Consider the following 26,538-nt stretch of genomic DNA (forward strand, 5'->3'; position numbering starts at 1 on the left):
GTTGCATTTCTTCCTCTTCTTCATGAGTCATGCTAGAGCTTTCAGGTTGCTTACTAGGTGTTTGCATTTTCCTTCCTCGGGGCATCAATTACCGATAATAATGCTTTACTATGCCTTTTGAATTCCTTCAAACTAATTTTTCAAACCAAGCTTATGCAAAAATTTAAAAAAACTACACACCTTTTTTTACTTTGTAGGAGCTTGATCTTGAATCTAATGTATCTCTGTAATTTCAGATCATCCAGTTTCTGAAATTGTGACCTGAAGTAGCCCTCTGTATCCTCTTTCCAATGCCACCAGTCTGATCCAAATTGGATTCTCCAGGGAAGAGTTATGCAAATCTCCCACAGTGACCTGATTATAGACTAGTTCAGTAGAGCGAACTTGTACAACGTGTCATGAGTCACTGTTTCGACCTTTGGCTTCAAAAAATATATACAAGAAACTACAATCTATCCTATTTTTGTACATTCTAATGAAATTTCAATCTGATGCTCAGAGAGAAAGTTATGACGATTTTCCCCAGGTCACTTGTTTGGAATGTAATTCAGGAGTCTGCAAAAAGACCAACTTCCTCAGATCATATCTCCACAAATATAGTGCGAAAAGCTCTGAAATTAAGACCCAAGGTTCAGTGCAAGTTCATCTCAAATGGGTTTTTTTTAGCTTATAAAACATCGCAGAAAAAAAGTTATAGCGAAAATGCCATGATGACATATTTGGGGCAGTGAAACCCTAGAATCCAAAGCTCTGATACCAAATGTTATGAAACCAGCTCACAAAAAGATAGAAAAGATAGATCAATGCCTTATAATTCATCCTCTTCGAGGGGGCAACCTCCTTTACATTACATAAATGAAAAATTCTGGGATGATTCAAATGACAAAACCTCCTTTCTATATATAGGAGTCTAAGGAGTCACAATATAACCCAACCGACCTAACAATAATAATATAAAGCCACAAAAATAACAATAGAGGGATTCTATGGGGCACGATAATAAAAATATGGGGACAATAGGGGCACAACAATATTAATAAGGGATACAACTACAATAGTAATGGGCTAATCACTAGTATTATAGGGACCTAACAAGTTGAGTGAGCAGAGCTTGGAAGTGCCACACAGATGAGAGATTTTGGGCTTTGCTTGTTTACATATTTGGAAGTCAGTCCTATTTCCTTTCTATTGAGAGCTATCCAATGGTCTTTACGAGGGTTTTCTCTATTCATTTTTTGTGGTGCATTGTTGCAGGGTAATGACATGCCTTTGGGCGTCCTTACTCTTCCACACCTCGAACTATCTGCGTAAGCTCCATTAGGTACTGAAAATTTCTTCTCACAGACTACGTGGTCCATCTGTGGCTGCATTAGTCCAACACTTCAGGTCCATTTGGCATACTTGCCCATGTGCCCACACAAACTGTCGACTTAAGCAGATGTAATTTCCCCTGGAATTGATGGTGGTGAGAAAACATTGGTATACCACGTACGCGTGAGTTGAACTTTGCAATGGAGAATAGATTATAAGGTCGCTCATCTCTCTAGCATTCTAGATGTTCTAGAAAGGGTTTTGACTCATCTAATAGAACAGAGAGCAGTTGTAGAGGTGGTGTAAAAGAATAGCATCAATGGCCCTAGCTATGATTTATTGGGCATTAAATTTTATTTTATTTTATTTTATTTACTTATTTATTTTAAGTGTTTATTCCGCATTATAGAATCTTTATTATGCTATCATTTGGTATCAGAGCCATTTTTATCTCTGCTGTGGTGTTTATAGTCATGCTCAGTTTGGATAAATGCCATATTTTGAGAATTTTTTGAATTAAGGCATTTATTTGGAAATACGTCTAATTTTTGCTCAATTTTTATGCTTATAATATTTATTTGGTTTAATTATATGCAATTTGGATAATTGTTGTGCAGATTTATTAATTATGCTCGTATTTTATTTGCATGAATTGATTATTTCTGCTCTAAATTAAAACATGCTATTTTGGATGAGTATACGAGACCCATCGTTGAATGTTATGCATGAATATTATAGTTTTATTTATGCAATTTATAATTATTCTCATATCAAGTTAATTTTTATGCATAAAAGAAATAATGTCTAGTGATCCATATAATTTTTAATTGATTAGAGAATAGCCACAACATCTTTAATTAAATAATATTATATATTATGATTGATTAGGATCACATAAATAATATTTAGACATTAATTGTAATTAATTATACTAAATATAATAAATTTTATCCCACAAGAATTTTTATTATATTTATATAATTAATTAGGATAAAATATCAAATTATTCATAACCTGCCCATAGGAATTATGAATTAATAGTTTTATCATAAAGTTCAAATCTAAGATAGAATTTATATCAAATTATAATCATAATATACCCTTTAGAATTATGAATTAAGTGAATAATTTGATAAATTCTATCATGAAGAATAATTGAATCTACTTGATTGAAAATTTAGTCCACAGAAAATTTTTATGTCATTAGATTCAATTTTAAGCATGATTTACATTGGTAAAGTATGAAATTTTATTTAGGCATTAATATTAATGCCCAATAAATCATACCTCTAGCCATTGATGCTATTCTTTTACACAACCTCAAAAATTGATCTCTATTCTATTAGATGAGCAGGAGCCCTTTCTAGAACGTCTAGAATGCCAGAGAGATGAGCCACCTTATAATCCATTCTCCATTGCAAAGTTCAACTCACGCGTACGTGGTATACCAACGACTTCTAACCACCATGAATTCCAGGGGAAATTACATATGCCTAAGTCATCAGTTTGTGTGGGCACATGGGCAGCTATGCCAAACAGACCTGAAGTGCTAGACTAATGCAGCCACAGATGGACCGCACAGTTGGTGAGAAGCAATTTCGTGTACCTAATGGAGCTTAAGTAGATAGTTCGAGGCGTGGAAGAGCAAGGACTCCCAGAGGCATGTCATTACCCTCCGACCATTGATGCTATTCTTTTACACCACCTCAACAACTGCTCTTTGTTCTATTAGATGAGCGGGAGCCCTTTCTAGAATGTCTAGAATGCCAGAGAGATGAGCCACCTTATAATCCATTCTCCATTGCAAAGTTCAACTCACACGTACGTGGTATACCAATGACTTCTCCCCACCATCAATTACAGGGGAGATTACATCTACCTGAGTCATTGGTTTGTGTGGTTGCATTAGTCCAGCACTTCGAGCCCGTTTGGCATACCTACCCATGTGGGCACATGGGAAAGTGTGCCAAACAGACCCGAAGTGCTGGACTAATGTAGCCACACAAACCGACGACTCAGGCAGATGTAATTTCCCCTGGAATTGAAGGTGGTGAGAAGTCGTTGGTATTCCACGTACACGTGAGTTGAACTTTGCAATGGAGAATGGATTATAAGGTGGCTCATCTCTCTGGCATTCTAGACATTCTAGAAAGGGCTCCCACTCTACACTGCCCTCTTAAGTGCTTCAGTCCACAAGGATTTAGGAAGATTGGAGTTGTTAAGCATACTCTGTACCATGTCCAATAATGTTTAGTTTCTTCTTTCTGCTACACCATTCTGGTCGGGTGAACCAGGCATGGTGTATTGGGCAACAATCCCATGCTCTTGAATAAATTTTGCGAATGACCTGAGTGCTTGTCCATCTTCTGTGTATCTACCATAATATTCTCCACCTCTATCTGATCTCACGATCTTAATTTGCTTCTCGCATTGTTTCTCTACTTCAGCGTTAAAGATCTTAAAGGCATCTAATGCTTCGTTCTTTTTATGAAGCATGTAGAAATACATATATTGTGAGTAATCATCTATAAAAGAGATGAAGTATCTCTGACCATGTGAGTCCATGTCTGGACTACATATATCAGTATGTATGATCTCTAATATGTCCAAACTCCTATTGGCACCTTTCTTTGACTTGTTGGTCTGCTTTCCTTTTATGCAGTCCACACAAGTCTCAAAATCAGTAAAATCCAGAGTATTAAGTACCCCTTCATTTACCAATCTTTTAATTCTTTCTATGGAGATATAACCTAATCTCCGGTGCCATAATTTAGAGGAATCTTTATTAATAACACATCTTTTAGCACCAGTGTGAACATGCATTGAATCATAAGTGACATTGTTTTGTAAATTAATGCAGTAAAGACCATTAGAAAAAATACCATTCCCAACATAATCAGATTTCTAAAATAAACTGAAGGATGTTTCTGAAAAGTTAAAGGAATATCCAAAAGGTACAAACCTTGAAACTGAAATCAAATTTCTAGAAAAACATGGTACATAAAAGGTCTTTTCTAATTCTAAAACAAAGCCACTACTTAAAGTTAAATATCATGTTCCTATAGCTTCCACATGCGAGCCCATCTTGTTTCCTGATAAGATGCTTTGCTCACTTCCCACTGGCTTCCTTAGGTTTTGCAAACCCTGCAAGGAATTCGAAATGTGAATTGTTGATCCAGAATCAATCCACCAGGTGTTAATATTGACATTAACCATATTAGATTCATAAAAAACAAACGAGATTGGATTACCTTTTTCTGCAAGCCATTTACGAAATTTGGCCCATTCATTCTTCATGTGTTCCTTCTTTTTACAAAAGAAACACTTGGAATCCTTCTTGATATCGGCTTGGGGAGGTACTTTACCTTTCCCTTTCTAATTGGCTTGAGATTTTCCCTTTCCACGTGTTGCCAGCATTGCACTTTCTCCCAATTCCATCACCAGTCTTCCTTCCTCTTGAACACACATGGTCATGAGTTCATCAATTGACCATTTATCCTTATATGTGTTGTATGAGATTTTGAAGGGTCCGTATTGGTGTGGAACGGTGTTCAGGATGTAGTGCACCATAAAGGACTCCGATATCTCAACCTCGAGTTTCTTCAATTAAGCCACAGTGTCCCTCATTTGCATGATGTGTGTGCGTACACCTTTCACACCAGTGAGCCTTAGGGATGAGAAATTCATGATTAGGGTGCTTGATAGTGCCTTGTCTGAAGTGACGAATTGATCATCAATGGCTTTCAGCAAGTCTCGGACCTTTTCATGCTGATCAATGGAACCATGAATACAAGCTGAAATTTTAGTCTTAATGAACATCATGCTTAGGCGATTAGATCATTCCCATCGTTCATAAAGTGTGATGTCTGTTGCAGTGCTGGTATTAGTGAGTGCCAGTGGTTCATCTTTCCTACTAGCATAGTCTATGTCCATCCACCCCAAATGAAGGAGAACTCTCTCCTTCCAGACCTTATAGTTATCTCCCTTATGTTTAGGGATATCACAACGAATTTCAGAGAAATTTGCAGGTTGTACAACTGCATAAAATTAAAGATCACATGCTTATGTTAAAAAATTAAGGCTTAAATAAAATTTCATGCTTTACCAATGTAAATCATGCTTAAAATTGAATCTAATGACATAAAAATTGTCTGTGAATTAATTTTCAATTTAAGTAGATTCAATTATTCTTTATGATAGAAATTATCAAATTATTCACTTAATTCATAATTCTAAAGGGTGTATTATGATTATAATTTGATATAAATTCTATCTGAGATTTGAACTTTATGATAAAACTATTAATTCATAATTCATGTGGGTAGGTTATGAATAATTTGATATTTTATCCTAATTTATTATATAAATATAATAAAAATTCTTGTGGGATAAAATTTATTATATTTAGTATAATTAATTACAATTAATGTCTAAATATTCTTTATGTGATCCTAATCAATCATAATATATAATATTATTTAATTAGAGATGTTGTGGCTATTCTCTAATCAATTAAAAATTATATGGATCACTAGATATTATTTCTTTTATGCATAAAAATTAACTTGATATGAGAATAATTATAAATTGCATAAATAAAACTATAATATGCATGCATAACATTCAATGATGGGTCTCATATACTCATCCAAAATAGCATGTTTTAATTTAGAGCAGAAATAATCAATTCATGCAAATTAAATACAAGCATAATTAATAAATTTTCACAACAATTATCCAAATTGCATATAATTAAACCAAATAAATATTATAAGCATAAAAATTGAGCAAGAATTAGACGTATTTCCAAATAAATGCCTTAGTTAAGAAAATTCTCAAAATATGGCATTTATCCAAATTGAGCGTGACTATAAACACCAAGGCAGAGATAAAAATGGCTCTGATACCAAATGATAGCATAATAACAATTCTATAATGCAGAATAAACACTTAAAAGAATAAAAAAAAAAACTTTAATGCCCAATAAATCATACCTCCGGCCATTGATGCTATTCTTTTACACCACCTCAATTCCAGGGGAAATTACATATGGCTAAGTCGTCGCTTTGTGTGGGTACATGGGAAGGTATGCCAAATGGACCTGAAGTGCTGGACTAATGCAACCACAAATGGACCATGCAGTCAGTGAGAAGAAATTTCGTGTACCTAATGGAGCTTACACAGATAGTTCGAGGCGTGGAAGAGCAAGGACAGCTAGAGGCATGTCATTACCCTCCAACAATGCACCACAAAAAACAAATAGAGAAAAACCTAATGTTAGCTCCCTTTACGACTCCCATAATGGCCACCAATGGTTTGGAAACAATCTGCCAGTTATTTCCTTAAATTACGGAAACCAACTGCCATTAATTAATTTCTTGTTGGGAGCTCCTGGAGTGGTCCATTACTCCCTCTGTAGTTCTCTACCATGATCTGTGGAACACTTGACATACAACCAACAGAAGCTTGATGGAAGCTTGGATATAAATACTTCTGTTTGGTCCCCAAGCTCACTAACTCAATCCCCTTCAGCCTTACACCATCAAGTTGAGTGAGCAAAGCTTGGAAGTGCCACAAAAAACATTATCCAACATGCGTGGCCAATAAAAATACCTTTAATGACTCGTTACTGTCTTGCCTACAACAAAGTGTCAAAAAATCAATGAAGTGTGTGCTTCCCTTATGACACTGTTTCTTTCTCCTTGTAGAATACACAACTTGCCGAAGTGATACAACAAACTATTATGTACATGATAATCCAAATCTTCAATTTGATTTTCTTGACTCAAGCTTCCATATACTTCTTGAGAGTCACTATCATTTGCATATTGTTCTATGTAGCTTTCATGTAAAACAAAATTATGCTTGAGTATAACAGATGAATTTACAATAGGTATTGAAAGCATATCAGCTACCTTATTGTAGGTTACCTTTTTATACCTGATAACCAAATGAAATTTTTGTAGAAAACCCATCCATCTGAAATGTCATGATTGGTGAAATTTTGACTGTGACTCTAAGTACTGCAATGGTTGATGGTCGGTATGGATGATGGTCTCCTTCCCAATCAAATAGTGCTTCCGTTTCTTAACACTTTGTATCAATGCATAAATTTCTTTTTCATAGGTGGGATAGTTAGTTACAGCTCCACTAAAGATTTTAGAATCAAATGAAATGGGCTTATCATGCTGCAATAGGACTGCTCCAGTGGCATAATCTCTTGCATCTGTTTGAATCTCAAATGGATGTCTAAGATCCGAAAGTGCCAATACCGATGTTGAACAAATCTTTTCCTTCAAAGCATCAAATTCTTTCTATTGTACATCTCCCCAATGGAAGACTTTCTTGACGCTTGTCAATGCATGTAATGGAGTTGCAATGGAAGAAAAATGAGCAATAAACTTTCTCCAATATTGTGCTACCACTAAAAAGCTTCTTACCTTTGTAATTGTGTTGTTCTTGGGCCAATTTAGAATGACTCCAACCTTATAGGGGTGTATATTCAACTCACCTCCTCCAACAATGTGTCCCAAATACACCAAAGAAGTCTTGCCAAATTCACATTTTGACATCCTTAAAAACAACCGTTATTTTCTCAAGACATCAAGTACTTTGTTTACATGCATGACCTGTTCATCTCTTGACTTGCTGAATATGAGAATATCATCAAAGTAGACAATGACAAATTCATCTAGAAGTGGTCTCAATACATCATTCATTACCCTTATGAAAGTAGCTGGAGCATTTGTAAGACTGAAAGGCATAACAAGCCACTCAAACAATCCTTGTTTAGTTTTAAATGTGGTTTTCCAAATGTCTTCTTTAGCTATCCTAACTTGATGATAACCCCTTCATAAGTCTAACTTAGTGAAATACTTTGCATACCTCAACTGATCAAGAAAATCATCAATTATTGGGAGTGGATAACAATTCTTTACCGTGATTTTGTTTAGTACACAGAAATCCACACGCATGCACCAATTTCCATCCTTCTTTGGCACCAAGACAATGGACGAACCACATGGCGAAGTAGATGGGCGTATAATACCTTTGTTCAATAATTCTTGAATTTTATTTTTGATTTCCATGCTCTCCATAATCGACATGTGATACGTGCCTATGTTTGGAAGTGGAACAACTTGTTGCAACTGAATCTCATGTTGAATTCCCCTCTTGAGAGGTAACCCCTTTGGTTCCTGAAACATCTCGCCATGCTTGCTTACCACATCAAACAAATCAGATTTCAATTTATCATCACAACCTTCAAAAGATTCATAATCAATATCATTCTTTTTCTTGATCATGAGAAGCACAAAATTTTCACTTCCATTTACTAGCCTCTTCATCTGCCTTGCATTAACCAAAGAAATGTTTATCCTTTTGCGATGGGCTCTCACTATGTACTCCACCCCATTCCTGAGCAATATGGATTTGTTGTCATGGCGGCAAAATATTGCTTTTCTATCATACAAATAAAGACTACCCAAAATGATTCCTGAGATGTCAAGTGGAACAACATCTAACTCAACTTCATCAATGAACTTTTTAGTAATGGTGAATTTGAAAAAACACTTCCTTGTAACCTGTAAGTTTGAATTGTTAACTATCCAACCCAATGGATATGGATTATGATGAGTTATAGTTTCAAGGTTTATTTTTTTAGCCAAGTCTTCTGAAATCAAGTTTGATTGTGACCCACTATCAAATAATGCATCAATCTTTGTATGATTTGAAATCACTATTACATGAATCAAATCTATTCTTGACTATTCATTTGGAGTGTTGTTTTGATTATGTGATGAACTAGTGCTTGCAACAATTTCTTTCCCTTTTGTAACCATGGCTAAAATCTTGGTCTCATCACCATAATTTGAACCAAGGTCATGTTGTGTGGTAGCGGTCATCTTTTGTTTTCCCTTATTGTTTTGTTTCTTAGGCCTTAATTCGGGATGCAATTTCTAGCAGTGGGCTTCATCATGCCCCTCTTTGGAACAACGTTTGCATGTGATTTTGTTCCCTTCTTTCTTCACACTTTCATTCTTCTTTCCCTTCCATTTTCCACCGTCCTCTTTCTCCTCACCCTTGAATGGCTTCCTCTTACTACCTTCTTCTTGAATATTCTTTCCTCTAGATTCAAGGTGCGGGGCTTGTACACATACCTCAACCAAATTGCTTGGATTGAACATAAGGATAGTATGTTTCAAATAGGAATGTAAACCCCCAATATATTTCAGCAGTCTATTTTGGGAATTCAAATTTACTCCTAAAAACAAATCCACTTTCCTAAACTCTTGTGTACAATATTGGACTGTTTTCCCTTTAGGTTGTCTAAAATTCTGCCAACTCATAATGGCTTTTTTCATATAGGCTAAAGGATAAAACTGTATTTTAATTGCAGAAACAAATTCAACCCAAGTAATGGATATCTTGCCATGAATTCACATTTTCTCTTGAGTCTTTGCTTCCCACCAAACTAATGCAACTCCTTCTAGACTCAATGAAGCCAACTGGATCTTTACGTCATCTTCTTGAAGGTTTTGAATTCTGCAATATACCTCCAACTGTCGAATCCAATTTCCAACTTTTCTGCATTCACCTCTCCATTGTACATGGGAAGTTCAAATTTAATGTCCAATTTGAGTAAGGCAGTGTTTCCTTTTTGGGTTTTTGAATGAGCATGGGCAGTTTAAGTGGTGGTACTGGAAGATGATGCTGTGTGAGATGATGAAGATGATGAGGAAGATGATGAGGATGGTGGATATGGAGGTGGATTTCCACCATTCCCTTTTGAATCCTTCTTCTCATATTTTTTATCCTTTGAGATTCCTTCTCCATGTGGAGGTTTAGAACTCTCTCCAACCATTCTACTTTTCCTCTCTTCATAGAGGACTTTAACCATCTCAGTTAAAGTGAAGAAAACTTTCTTGAATTTTTCCTCTTCTGAAGAAAGACCTTTAGTCTCTCTTTCTCCAGACATACTGGCTATGAATTTAGGTTGAGGAATTGGTACTACTTGTACCTCTTCAATCTCAGTTGAAGGAAAAACTTGAGGAGTTCCAAGTGCAGCTGGAATTGGAACATTGGGTGGTGGATATTGTGGCCTTGTGGATCTCCTTCTTCTAAGCATTACCTCAGGAGTTGCAACCAATAGCTTCCCTTCTCCTTTCTGGAACTTTAACCTTGTAAGTATCACAATTTTGCAACCATTAAGACCCTAATTTCACAAACTCCAAAAATCAAGCAATTCAACCTTGCTCTAATACCAACTTGACTATTTTTTATTGTTAGTTTATGCTATGTTAATATCAATTATAGATTTCTAAACCTGTGGTTGCTTATTGCTTCTTGTACTAAGTTTTCATTAGTTATTTGTGTATGTAATCAGATAAATTTCCTTAAGTTTAAAATGACATTCATAAGAAAAATAGCTTCAAAAACAAGCACTAAATAATAGACATTCAAAGTACAACAAACCATCAAAGAGATACTTTAACACAATGTTTTGATAAAGGAGTTCACCCCTCTTGGGCTACATCTCCTTGATCCAACTTGTATGGCTTGGGCCTCTGTATTATCTCAATATGTACAAATGTTGTTTTACAAATCTCTATTTCTCCTAATACCTGCACCAATGTGTTCAGAATGTCCAAATTAGCCAAGAACACCTCTTCCTGAGCTCAATTTGGTCGAAAATTGCCTTCTCTATGAATTAGACAATCTTTTCCTGAAAAAATCCTCTAAATCTTGAATGATTCCAGTTAAGTCCGCCATTTTTGGAGTTCCCTTCGAAATAGGAGGTCCACCAAAATTTCCGTGAATTTAAACTTGGAGTTAACTAATGGTTAAACTGTGCTTAATTAACTATCAACCTGGATTAGCGCTAACCATAGCGTTAACATCTAGCGTTTTTGGTGCGCGCTGTCACATGTGATTATATTAACCCGCATAGTTTAGGGTAACCATTAACTTGACTGTCAGCTTCTACTGACCACGATCTCCACGATACACGTTCACATGGGGAGACCATGCAGTGTTGGAGAGTTGGAGCCCGCAGGAGTGGTTAACTGTTTGGTGTTATAAAAATTGCGTTCACATGGCGTATACCATTGCATTGTTGGAGCCACCAGGGTTAACACTAACCGTAAATGCATTATGGGTGTTCACATGTGAAGAGCTAGCCTACGGGCTAGCCCTCCTAACCGCCCATCCAAACCATGTTAAACTTTAAATATATGTCGTGAACTTATGGGTAAGAAACACCCGATAGTGAAGATGGTATGTGGCTTGGATTGCAGAGGAAAGGTCGCAAGATCAAACCCCGACGCCTCCATAATATTTTTTTTCCTGTCAAGACTGTCTAGGCCATTAGGAGGTGCCACGTGGCGGCCTCCGGGCTTGCCACGTGGCATGCTTTCATTGGCCCAAAAGTAAACCAATCAAACTGTTCCAACACACCCTTCTGAAACCAAATGAAATGATGCCACTTGTCCATCTATGATTCACTATTGACAATCATTGACCCTTCCTAGTCACTTGCCACGTCAGAAGCACGGATTACTGACTATGCAGTTTTTTTTGTAAATTTCTTCTGTTTAGCAAAGAGAATACAATAACTTTCTCATACGAACTTGGTTTTCAATGAAACGAGTTGTGTTAGGATCATTTTTTCGAGACGGACATGTTCATTTAGGTTTCAAACCATTCTAAGAACTTTGATTTTTGAGCTAAATACTGTGATCATTAATAATGCAAGAAAAATGAATAGTCATAAACACAGAGAGAAAGGAAAATACAAAAATATTATATATAGAACATCATGGTAATGTTTACCCAAAAATTTATAAAGAGATGTTTGACCTCAAGAAGAAAAAAAAAAATATTAAATAAAACAAGAACCTAACTAGATTTTTCTATTTGTAATGAAAATAATAGTTTTGATTAAAAAATAGGCTCACGACCTTTTATAAACATTTTAGTCTTGAAGGAACTATATTTCATATAAGACATTAAGTAAGAAAGCTAATATACAATTTTAGGAGCAAATAGTCAAGAGGTTCGTCTTCGTGTAGAGAAATCACGGCCATGAAGAAGAAGAGAACAAAGGTTCCGGACCTCTAACCTGGTGAATAAGATGAGTAAGTTTGCATAGATCCACAACAAAATTGAAAACATTAAAATGGAAATGTTAGGACTGAGGGTGAATCAATACCTGTAAAACAAAAGACAAACAAAATTAGTGAATAGAGATCAAAACTTCACAGAACGCACAAAGAAGAGTCCAATATTTAAGGAATAATTGCAAGAAGGGTTATAACAAAATTACTTGAGAATAAGTTACATAAGTCGAGTGCCTTCTCCACCTGCATATAAGTAAAATAAAAGTTAGCCATTATACAAAGAATGCAGGTTACTAATCGTAAGCAGTGTGTAATGTATAAATAATCAAACACCGACTCTAAAAAACTAAGAAATGAGTAACTGCATAAACCCAATACAGGTTTATAAACAAACGAAGAAGAAATTAAAAATTTTTGGAGAAAGGAAATGATAAACAAGTAAACATTGTAAATTATTATAACCATGTTCACGAATATAATTTGTATCTGGGGTTTGAGAAATACCAAACTAAAAATAAAAACAAGAGTATGTGAAAGAACAATGCTCACATTCAATAAGGATTAATTTATGGGTTACTGAGAAAGTCGAAAAATAATTTTAGATTGTAGACATAGAGGGTTATTAAATCCTTCCTAAATATAACTACAAGGTTATAAGAAATTTTTGAAGTTAAGTCGTAGAATAATTATATAAAAACAAGAAACCGAGGGTTTCTTAAACCCTTGAAATTTTCTTTTTCTCCAACACTTCTAACTATACTGCTCTTAACAAGAGGAAACAATAAACAAATTCCTTTTAACTGTTATTTAAACACTAAATCTGAAACTAGAAAATGTATGCAAGAGGATAACGGTTTTTCGCCTGAAGATTGGTAGCGTATGAGATGAAGGAAATCCACTGAGTTTCCAACCATCATTAACAACCATCATTAACAAGGGGCTAAAACTTAGGAGAAACCCTATAGCCAAAAACGAAATGCAATGGGACAAAATGTTACTGGAAGAATTCTAGAATGTTGTAGGAAAAGCTCTGAAAATAAAAAATTACATATACCTTAAAATGACACTAGAAGACGAATGTAAAACGGCAAAAGATATTTACAAAGGAATAATTAATGAAAAAAACAAATTCTAAGAAAAAAAAATGCAGAATTACCTCCAGAACAGTTTGAGGAAATTCAATCACAATTAGTTACTAGTAGTCTATGGAACTCAGTAACTCCATCACTGGTAAGAAATAATTACTATAAAACTTTCTCATATTGAAATAAACACAATGATAATAAAAGTTACAAAGAAAATGTCGAACACTGCAAGGTGTCAAATGGATTGAAAATAATGTCGGAATAGACCTCATACTTTTGAGAAACCCTAATGCTAATCTTAACCATTGATTTAAAAGGTTCGATCGGCACCGTCTATGTGGTAGGTCAAAGGTACCTGTTATGGAGCCACTAATGTCGGAATAGACCTCATACTTTTGAGAAACCCTAATGCTAATCTTAACCATTGATTTAAAAGGTTCGATCGGCACCGTCTATGTGGTAGGTCAAAGGTACCTGTTGTGGAGCCACCGTTAAAAAAAAACGTATATACACAGAAAACACTCAAAGGGTTGTCAACTCAGTGACATGTATATTGTAACCAAAAACCAACGCCAAAAACAACGTTCCACTCTATTAATAAAATCACATTCATTATGCTGAGAGAATTTAAGAATTATATGAAGAATCAACAATATGGTTATCATACAAGTGCTCTAAATGTGATTATAATCCATAGGTTTAATACTTTAACATTATTGTAAGCATATTCGTGCATTGAAACCCTCAGAGGGTAAAATAGTTATATTTTGTAGTTGAAAGTGGAAATATTTCCAACAAACATATATTTTATAATTGAGTGGGCCTAATGGTTAAGAGCATGTGTTTCTTCCTAAGAGGTCAGTATGCATGCCTTCGTAGATGTAGAAGGCAAATCGTTGCATGGAGGTGGGTCCCTTGTCCCACAAACAAGGGGTTCTTATACACCAATTTGATGTGTGGCTTGGTCGTGACCTTAAAATTGCATAATATATATATATATATATATATATATATATATAAGAACATGATATGGCATACAATGATGGATAAGGAAAACATGTACTTCAATGTTAGAATTGAACCCATTTTAAATAAGGTACAAGTATGTAAGACTACAAGAATGTAAAGATAAGAATGAAAACCAAAATAAATGTGTTACGGATATAATGAATGTCTCAATAGAATAAACTAATATTTCTTTGGAAAGTAGTAAATTCAATGTAGAAAAGAGACGGGAAAGTTAAATTCTTAAAGATGTTTTGAAAGGGGATTTGAGGAAAGTAAAAGTTTCTGGTATTTGATTTAAAGGTATTTATACAAGTTTTATAAAAAAACATGTGTTGTGGATTAGGTACATTACATATTCTCTCCCACATCTTCCATAATTCTTTTCTTGGAAATTTTCTGTTGAATTGGCTCGCCCCTTCACAAGTGATCTTACTCTTTTATACCCTACCTCATTCTCATCATCTAAGAACTCCACTTCATTAGAAATCTCTTCATCATGTTCACTATAAGAATCATATCCATTTATGTACAAACTTGGGTAATTTTTTAGTACAAACTTTGCAAATTCTGGAACATATGAAACTCCCCTCTTCACAAGTGATCTTACTCTTTTATACCCTACCTCATTCTCATCATCTAAGAACTCCACTTCATTAGAAATCTCTTCATCATGTTCACTAGAAGAATCATATCCATTTATGTACAAACTTGGGTAATTTTTTAGTACAAACTTTGCAAATTCTGGAACATATGAAACATTTACCCCTTTTCTCACATAATCAGACACATTAGCAACAATATTACACAAACAAGGTATTATGGCATGTTCACTTGTTCCAATGCTTCATGTATGAAACCTAGTGACTGTCTATTCTATGTCATCCATAGTTTTGTAACTTTAATTAGTGTACTATGGAATTCATTATATTCCACTGCTATAGAAGTCCCTAGCACCTACAAAATGAAATTCAAAATATTAAAAACCCATTAGGATAATTCCAAAGAAAAAAGGTTACATGGAGATAAGCAAAAAACAATTTCAAGTGTTATCTACTCAAGCCATCGATCAGAAAGATGAAAAAAAAAAAAGATAATAGGTTTTGTTTCTTAGGGACTAGATTTTTTTTTAAAAGGATATCGAAAAGATATCACACATAATTAAATGGAACTATAATAAAAAGAATTCCATATTCAACCAACCTATCACATTTAGCATTCCCATCAAAAAAATAAGAATATTTAACACATCAAGTGTCTTCGTTTTGTGACCCCTTACTCATCTTTTATTTTATTGGGGGCCTAAGAATACCAAATTCAAGCCATTATAAAAGTTAAACCTTAAAACTCCATCTACCATTATTTTTTTCTTTTACAAACATTGTCCTATCATAAAATAAATTATGTTTCAAAGGATCATCAATTGGTAATTTAATTCCAAAACTATATGTGCCACTTAGTGCAAGCTTCGTAACATAGCCACTAATAAATTTCTTAAATTTAGAGTGTTGGAACTGTTGGAACTATCCAATTTAATAATTAGAACAATGGAAATTACAACTGTCACTTTCTTAGTGTTTTAATTCTTCAAAAGTTAGAGCCATCAAATAATAATGGATTTTGTGTCATCTTATTACTTCAGTTTTAGAGCATATTAGATCTACAAATAATTGTAGTGTTTCTACAAGGTTTTAAAACCATAGCTTCTTATAGTGTGAATACTTAACTTGACTAATATGTACAACTGATTTTACGGTATGCAATTTTTGTTAATCAGATACTTTGTCATTTGTTGATGATCATAAGTTGAAGCATGATCTCTCTTGTCAAGGCATACAGGTGAGCATACAGGTGAGATCATTCAATTCATATTTACTCTATGAGCCCTAGGAGGTCAATGATGAGGAAGGATGTGCATTTTATACCTTTCAAGCTTACTAGAATAAGTGCCTTAACATGGCATATGATCTATAAAATTATCTTCTAAATGCCAAAAGGATTGTTGCAGGTTCCCACTCTACTTTAGACTCTTTCTTAAATGCACTATTGTTATTATTTTCCATACAATTATTTTTCTTTTTAATTTCGACTGTCATAGAGTGTCAAGAAAGAGAATCCTTTAATTAACTTATATTATTTTGGACATATCAGATTTGCACTCTTGTTGAAATATCTAAAGCATAGCTTAACCTTAAGGAATCACATAATTTTCAAGGTCAATATACATCAATTTCCACTTGTTGAGTACCCGCAATATGGATGTAGGACCTCAATTACTTTGATAAGTCATTTTTAGTTGGTTCCTAAACATACTACTAGATATTCCACACTATATCATCAATAATTTTCAATTGTTGACCTACCGATAATGTCAAGGATGTACCTTAGATATCAAGCATAATGGATGGTTTCAATGAGGACTCCAATTTACAGAGTTAAGAAAAATATAGCTAATGAAAATAATTTTAATGGTTTAAAAAAATGTATGGTCATCTTTAATTTCTTGTATGTCGAATTCCCACTACCTTCAATAGTTTATAATTTGTTTTACCCTTTTTCTCATTAGTTAGTATTCCTTCTCTTGTTATAAATGTACCTTTACTACACCAAGTTATTTTTTTGCAGTTTCTTTCACTTCATTTGCTCAAACAATTTCCTCCCTTTTGTCTTTTATGATGTTTCTTCAAAGTTCATTGATCACATTGCATAGCATAGACTTGTTTGTCTTCGATGCTAGTTCTAAGGGGTGACAATTTCACCAATATTTCCTAGGACATTCCCTAAGCTTCATCCTTTTTTGAGACATGCCATTTCGGTTGGGGAGACCATAGCGAGAATGGAACCCTTTTGGACAATTTAATACTCCATTGACATCACCAACAAGCCAATGTACCATTCAGGATGGTTCCTTTGTTTTATTATATACAAGCTAAAAGTGTGCATATACAATAATAAGGTTCAACAACTAGATTACTTCTTGGACATAATCAATTAACTGTACAGGAGGGGGTTAGAAAATAATCTACCAATAATCCACTAATAAATCTTATGCATTTCTTCATCATTAGATTCTGGTGTTCGTGTATCATACTATACATTTGACTACAATATGTTTCTTCAATGTTTATGAATTTGGAATCAATTTGAATCCATAAAATTGAGAAAGATAAACAAGAATTAACTTTTGTCCAAGAACATAGATTTTGGATGTATGAAAAGTTGAAAACCATACAAGTTTCGTGGCATAGCATGGTGGAACTGGTATGAAATGAAATTTTATTGATAAGTGTTGATAGCTAGCAATAGTGTACCAAGAAACATTTCAACTTTCCTGCAATGTCTCTAAAGAATAGTACCTTTATATCTCAGATGATTATAAACTTATTGGTATAGTGAACTTTGTTGTTATAAGTTTAGTATTTTGAAATTTCAGTCAATGTCCATTGAGTTCAAATGTGTCAATTTTTCTTATAAAGAATTTATCTAATAGAGAAGTTTTTATTTAAAATATATTTATAATTTTGTTTAATATTAAGATAGGAAGCGTTACCTTTTCATTTTTTTAGGTGATAAAACTACTTAAGATTCCTTTTAGTAAATTCTAATTAGCTACTAGTCAAGTTCAATTATAACCGTTGAGAACTAGAGAAGTGATATCTATCAGAAGGTGTATCATTGTTTGTCCCATTTCCATCAAACGATACACATAGTAGCCTGCATTATGGAAACTATAATGAAATTTCTTGCGAACAACTAGTAAGGATTAAGCACACTAGAGGCATAAACTAGATTCATGATTAGTCTAGACTCCTACATCTGTGTATCAAGATAAGATTTAGCCCACCCTTATGGCCATCCATTTTCACTCTATGATATGCTAAAATTATAATTTTTTTCACAATTGGTGGAATCACACTAGTATTATCCTAATAAATGCCATAATAGAAAGTACGAGCCAAAAATTGTGTGACAAGTTTTGGAACAAATATTGATCCTACAAATTGACATTCATGGTCTAACAACAATTGTCATAATGATTTGTAGCAACTACTATTGTAAGGAATTGACTACTTGAAAATGGAAAATATTAAGCACCATGCAGTGATCCAATGATCAGGTTACTGTGTTTTCATACTATCCATTTAATAATATATTATTTCCATCGAGTAGACAAGGTGCAAGACTAGTAAACCAATCATTAGCTTACTACATGGTGCTTGGTAGTATTTTCCTTTTTCCTTTTTATATCACCCTTTTTCACTTAAATTTAAGTTATATATAATGAAAAATTAGTGATGCATAACATAATAGTAGAAAGCGATGGTTGATTATTAGCATATCGTACTTTACTAAGACCACAGTGAACACACCTCATTGTAGCTCAACACTGACACCTTCCAAGCGCTTGAACCTTAAATATTGTGTTACATAATTCCCTATTTTTTTACATTTATAGCTCTAGATATGTTAGTTGCTTATTGGTATGCTTATTAAATGCATGGTTGTGTATATTCAGGTGAAGTATCTAACTTCCCATCAAATTATCTAAACCTAGAGGATAAATCTAAAAAGGCCAACAATGCACTTTTGCCAAGGGCATGGTCACCTAGTTGGAGAAGTGCTAATAATGCTCTCAATGCAATTGTCAATGGACCTTTACTTGACTAAGTAGTAAACCATTAGAAAGTAGACAACACAAAAACTTCTTTGTTGTCACCTCATCTACATTTTGGGAAGTTGAGTGTTAGAAATTTGTTCCACCTTTTCCGCATCAGAAAATTTTTGTGAGCTAATGAGGGAAATACTTTAGGAGAATAGAGTGTGAATATATTTCTAAAGTCAACTAGTCTCTAGAAATATTCAAGATATTTGAGTTTCAATTTTCATTGCAACCATGAGAGGCCAATTCTTTAACATCTTAATTATTTCTCATAGAATATTGATAGGGATTACTTTAAATCTTGGAGGCATGGTAGGACTGGCTATCAGCTAGTTAATGTTGGGATACGAGAACTTTGGGAAACTAGATAGTTGCATGATTGAATCTAGGTGCAATGTCTAGTTTCTTTATTAAGGTTCTCTAGCTTCCCTAGAGATGAGGTATAAGGTATTTTTGGAACATGATCCTCGATGTTGATATGGAGTTTGATGCTCTTGTATGGAAGTACATTTCTAGTTTCTTTCTAGATGGGCATGAGATGGATCAAATAGATAATGCTCAAGTATGTTACAGTACAATCTAAATTTGTGTACCAAACACAGATAGTTTTCTTTCATTTAAATTATCCATGGATGAAAATATATTAGGATTTAATTTAAATATTTTGACTATTCATATTTTGGGTATTTGGGATTATGCATAGTTTGAAGGCTACAACTTCGATCCAGCAAGAGAATATGTATGTTGCTAGCTTCTAGAGTTATCGATAGCTAAAGAGTGCTTGTAAGATGCCCTTTCAGAAATGTACAAATGTGAACAAACTACAAGAGATTCTTTGGAAAATGGCACAGAAGAAGGTTTGCGAGAATCATTGGAAAATTCCAATCCCTCATTTTCTGAACATATGGATGTTGATAGAGATCCAATTAGAAACAAAAATGGTTTTGCAGCAAGGTAACAAGAACACCATTTAGTTCGAAGCATAACAAATGTGGTGCAAAGGGTAGATGTAATTTATACCTTTAGTGAGGTTGCAACTTCTACTTAATCTGATCAAGTAGAAGTACCTTCTAATAGAGATTTAGGAGCAGCTTTTGCTACCTCATCTCAACAATTTTTAGGACGATCGAGTTAGTCCATGACAAGGGGTTTAATAGAAGATCTTCCAAATGTGATTAGTCATTATCACCAAATGCAAGCCCTAGATGAACAGAATGAATCTCATTCAACCACAAATTCTTCTAGTATCTTGAGAGGGAAAGATGATACAAGTAGTGCAGACATTATACCCATCTAGTTGTTGTCTTTATCAGGACATGAACAATAGTTCCCAAAGGAAGGAACTATTATTAGAATAGTTGAATCTAGTCTTCAATAATAATTACACAATTATTCATTGGGTACCTAGAGACATGGTCATAATCAAGGTGTGGTTCAAATGTGCAAACATGTGTGCTCATATTTAACTTTAAGCATGTTGTATTGTGGATATTGACCCTATTGTTGTTTTTTTTCCAAACTTTTATATGTAGGTAGCTCCACATCTAACCTTGAATTGACATCTATTACTCCATTTTATTGTCCAAGGTTCTAATGTTTCCAACAAAAAAAATATGTTATGGGAAAAGGCTCAACTGCCATTTGGAAATGGTGGGAAGGAGAGAATAATTGTTGCCATAGATATGATGACCAACTGGCTTCAAAATTTGAGACAACATGGCTTGAGTAGCCATGGATATCATCACATAGAAAATGACTTTGGCTCACTATTTTTCATGCTCCAACATTGATGCATACAATGTTTGTTCTGGAAATGGTGATGCTTCGAACCACTACCCCTCACATATTTGATACAGAGTTTGTTTGTGCCAACTATGTCATGGGTTTCATCATCGATAAATATGGGGGAATAATTCTCACTAACAGCCATGTCACCAAGGTTGGTAAGCTTCTAACATCTCATCCATTAAATTTCATGTTTGCTAAACCCTTTATTCTTAATTTAAAATGAAATTCCATTCAAAGCTTGTAAAACTTTCAAATTCTCAATTGTCATGATAAAATTTGTATAAGGCCTTTAAGAAGAAATTACATATAAACCCTAGGAATGTTCCTAATTCTCCTACTAAGCTTTGTATGTCTTTTAGAGGGAAATTACATTTAAATCATATTAAACTTCTGACTATTTATGTCTGTAATTTCATGATTTATAAACTTTGCATGTTTATTAAAATCTTGGCAAGCTTCTAACTATTCCTTCATTCAATTCTGATGATTGCTAAAGTTTTTACTCATCTTTAAAACATACAGATAAAGCATGGTATGCCTCAAACAATTCCTACATTTAGTTTTTGTTAGACTCTATATTCATCTTTAAAAGTGAATTACGTTTAAAGTCTATTAAGTTTTTAGCTATTCTTCCAGTTACTTTCACTAATTCTAAACTTTGTAGAGATATCAATAGCTAAATAGAAATTGCAAGATGCCCTTTTAGAAATGTGGTAAGATGAAGCAACTGCTAGAGCTTCTTTGGAGAATGGCATGGAAGAGGGTTTGGGAGAATCATTGGAAAATTCCAATGGCTCAAGGTCCAAACAAATCATCTTGCCCTCTCAATATAGAAAAAGAATTTGCAGTTGAATGAGTTTCATTATGTTCATATGGGGCTTGCTCGATACATTTGCTAAACTTTTCCAAATTTCTTTCTTGTCTTCAAACCCGCATAATATATATCTTCCATCCTCATTAGAAAAATATTTCAAAGTAGCATTAAACATACATCTGCTTGATTAGTGGTTTTTTTATCATGCTTTAAATGATTTTGGTAAACAATTTCGGTCTATGTTCCTCTTGGGAATGTTCAACCTTTTTCTTTACAGGGTACTTATAAAGATAGGTTGATTTATAATAGTTGTCAAGGTACTTGGTACCTTAACCTACTTCTTCCCATACACGAGCCAATTGTAGCAATCATTGTAATCTTTGCAATATGACGAATAGGATACAAAGGTTTTCGATTTGGGTTAAGTTTCTCGTGAAACTAGTTGAGAGGAAAAAATAATTTTATCAGTTTATGATTGTGCCGACATATTTTGTTGACATGAAACTCCACTAGTATATCCACCAAAACCAATGGAATATGTGAACAATGGAAACATGCTAAATATAAACCTTTCAATAGTTGTGGCAAGATATTTATGGCTTGTGCTAATTTTAGTTACTTTTCTTTGTATGACTAGTTTAAATAGTTTGTAAACTATTGTGTATTATTAGCTTCTTGTGTGAGTCATGCTACAGAGGTGTGACATTGAGCTAAAACCATTGAGTTATTTTTGTTAAGTTAAAAATAGGGGCTTCGTGATTATAGATTTTACAAAGATTATGCCATTATGTGTCAAGCATTTTTTGAAACTAATGCCTATACGCAATTTCAAGAACTAATATAACTCCTCACATAATTCTTTAGAGGGTGCTAACTGAATGGAAGAGCACCTACTTTATAAGCAGGAGGTTGGTGGTTTGATTCCAATGTGCCATAACATGAATTAGTCAATGATATTATAGTTTACTTTTAATTAAATACTTTTTATATTGGTTTATTTCAATAGTGAGAATTTTTTCTAGATTCATTATATTTATATTGTGTCTAAATAGACAAAAGTGATGTTGTTTTATTGCCTCTATAAACACAATAGCCAGCTAGGATTAAAGGCATTGTCTCTATAAAGACAATATGTCTTTAATCCCAACTATTGTGTCTAGAGAGACAAAACATAAATATTCTTCGAAGAGATGAAAATGAAATTATCTCCTAAGAGACAAAAATTCTTGTTTTATATATTTTCTTTATAGAGACTATTTTAAGACAATAATTTGAGACAGTTGTTTAAAGACAATATAAAAGTTTTTTTTTGTCTCAAGTTAAGACAATTGTTGAGTATGTTTTCATTGATGTTAAGCAACAGGTGCACTAGAAGCAACAAGTGTAGCATGAGATGCAGTTGGAGTGCTAGATGCAGATGATGTTGCAAAATCCTAATTGCAGGATGAAACCCTAGTTTTAGGGTTTGGATCCCTTATGCACGTTCAGGTGATGTTTTAAGGTCATGGACATTGTTGATGTTGTAGCTAGATGATGGAAGGTGTCGATACCCTAGCCACCATATGAAACCCTAGCTTTAGGGTTTGGGTTCCTTGGATAATGAATACACCTTGCAATAATTGGATTTTTTCTGGATTTAAGACCTTTGTGGTACATTATTTTCGAATTAGTCACCGGAGATTCCACAGTAAGAACATTTTTCTGCCAACGTTTCAAATCCCAACCGGGATCCATCATCAGGACAACTTGAATGCTTGATAGAAGAAGAGCAGATTTAGCTGCTCTTCTTGCTATCTTAGCTCTAGTTTTTTTCGATTAAAATGATTTCACTCCAAGTATCCCCTCCGTATAGGGAAATGATTCTGGATTTAAGACCTCTGTGGTACATTATTTTCGAATTAGTCACCGGAGATTCCACAGTAAGAACATTTTTCTCCCAACGTTTCAAATCCCAACCGAGATCCATCATCAGGACAACTTCCATGCTTGATAGAAGAAGAGCAGATTTAGCTGCTCTTCTTGCTATCTTAGCTCTAGTTTTTTCGAGTAAAATGATTTCATTCCAGGTATCCCCTCCGTATAGGGAAATGATTATGGATTTAAGACCTCTGTGGTACATTATTTTCGAATTAGTCACCGGAGATTCCACGGTAAGAACATTTTTCTGCCAACGTTTCAAATCCCAACCGGGATCCATCATCAGGACAACTTGAATGCTTGATAGAAGAAGAGCAGATTTAGCTGCTCTTCTTGCTATCTTAGCTCTAGTTTTGTCTTGGAAACCTCTGCCATCAGATTGTTCTCACCATGTTGATTTCATTGATGGGTGGACCATCTCGTGGGTCCTCATGGTTTGTGAGATATGCCCTGTCAAAGTTCTCCACTTAGTTTGTGGCTCACAACCCGAAGGGTTGTTGATGTGGCAACTATTGAATGATGTGGCAATCAAGAAAAATGAACTAACATTATTGTGAGGAAATTTCAATTAGATGATGATGTGGCATTGCATAATTGGCTTGGATATGGCTAAGTTATATATGGCTCATAACTTGAGGAGAGACGAGACCTTTATTCATAAATTAAACCAAACAATATTTGAAGGGCATCTAAATTGAATTGAAATTTATATTAAAATTGACCTATGGCCAATAAGGATTTTGGCTCCAATTGACCAAATTGAGAGGGAGCACTTTGGCACCAAGAATTTGAACTTCGAATTCAAATTCCCTCGTAAACATTCTTAACTCGGCTGTTCTCGAGCCTCTATTAAAATACTATAAAATGGCATCTTATTTCCATCCCAAATGTATCGATAACACACTGAGCTTGCGTATTTCTGTTCTGCGGTTTGAGGAGCATTTAATGACGATATTTTTTTTGGGATTTATGGGTTATCTTTTTCTTGGGATTCAGGGGAATCGCTCCTTCCGTATTTGCAGGTCTCTGGACAATGTTCTAAAGTCTTTCCGGTCCTTAGGAAAGTCCAAAACCCCTGTGGCCTGGTGGAGAACTTGATCTCTGAAATCACGTTGATCCATTTGTGAAAAGATCAAAGGCTTTTGCAGTCTATAAATGAGGTCAAATAATAAATTAAACCACCACAAGCAGATACAGAGCCATAGCATTAGCGTTGAACACTCATGACATAGTCCAAAGAATCTGCGGAAAATCAAATCGTTGAAAAGTTCCAGGATTATCGATCTCGATAGTGTATAACGGTGGCTATGAAAACATATGTGTAAGTGCTGAAACATTCACAAGGATTAATTGAACGAATAATTATGCCCATTTTGAATCTAGTACCCGACCCGGTGTTCTCCATAAGAATGGCTTTGCTAACTCCGACAGAATAGAAGTAATATGTTCGGATCGTCAAGGGTGAATTCTACATAGGACAACCTCTCACTGCGCTGCACTTGTAGAGTATATCTAAGATCCCAGCAATAAAGCACCAGTCAATCATAAGACAGATCAAAACGAAAGGAAAGAATGTCATTATCGAATTAATTGAGGTCACAAATTGTTTGGAATCTAATTAATACATTGACGAAGCTCTGAAGTGATTTGTAGACAAGAAGATATGCGACAACAGTTTTTCGAATAACGGTTACAGAACTAAATGCCTTGCTGATAGTTTGAACAGGTGATAAATGTATCGAATTTAATGGAATATAAATGCAAAATATATAAATATATATATATATATATATATATATATATATATAAGATATATATATATATATGTGAGAGAGGGAGAGACTAAAACTAGGTCTCATATGCCTTATAGCCCTTGCTCAAATTCATATCAGAAATTGTTCTTCTGGTTTCTTGATGTCGTAGAATTGTATTTTGTATATCATTATTTGGAGCATAGGGTTGGCAACATAATATTGGCACTGAGATTGTCAAGGTCTGCAAAAGCATTGAAAGCCTTCAGTATTGGCGGAGGAAACATCTCTAAAAGATATACGATGGGGTTTCCTTTTACTATAAGTTTATAAATAAATTACTTCCTGTAGTTCAGTATGAGCAAGTGTATCAGTGAGGGTATTGGAATTCTATCACTAAGCTTAGATAGAGAAGCTTACACAACTAGCATAGATAATTGGATATTGGAGAAAGTGAGTCAAGACAATTTTGGTTGAGTTTACTTTGTACAATTGCAAATAGCATTTGGACTGTTGGCTCATAAGACTAGTTTTCATAAAGTAGATTCATGACTTAGGGGTTCAATTTCATTATACTTCCGTAGAAGTTGTTTATACACAATGGAATCAAATAATCATTTTCTTTAGTAGTCTAAAGTTGGTGGTAGGGTAGAAATGTAACAAGAACAGAGCTGGCCAAAAGATATATCTAGAGGTTGTGGGTCATGCGCACAGTCAATATGACATTGACCTAAGTATTGAGACAAGATTCCAAATGACGGAGAGAGCTTAAATCGGATTGACTAGTCGATAGAGAATTTCGGGCAGAGACTAAGGCAGTGTTGTGACAGTGAGTATGGACATAACAGTGACCTAAGGCAGCTTATAACAGTGTGATGTATGGCAGATCTTGAGCAAGGATCTGATAGATGATGCCGTAGTAAGTTTGTGTGACAGTGACATTGCCCTTGATACCTTAGTGGCAACATCATCTTGATGGCAGTGTTATTTGATGTATGATATAACCATTGTGGATGAAGATTGCAGGTGATGACTAAGGTTTTTTAGTGCAATCAGTGACAACAGCAACAATTATTGAACAAAAGTGCAG

The 26,538-nt window shown here is 34.4% G+C and overlaps 1 pseudogene; it reads left to right on the forward strand.

The window, feature by feature from the left end:
• The first annotated feature begins 14,376 nt into the window (after window positions 1–14,376).
• Window positions 14,377–20,475, forward strand: LOC149202981 (cryptochrome-1-like; annotated as a pseudogene).
• Window positions 20,476–26,538: the final 6,063 nt, after the last annotated feature.

Source organism: Pinus tabuliformis, chromosome 2_1 (genome assembly GCF_031772625.1).
Source record: "Pinus tabuliformis cultivar Carrire ecotype Pingquan chromosome 2_1, CPIR1, whole genome shotgun sequence".
NCBI lineage: Eukaryota > Viridiplantae > Streptophyta > Pinopsida > Pinales > Pinaceae > Pinus > Pinus tabuliformis.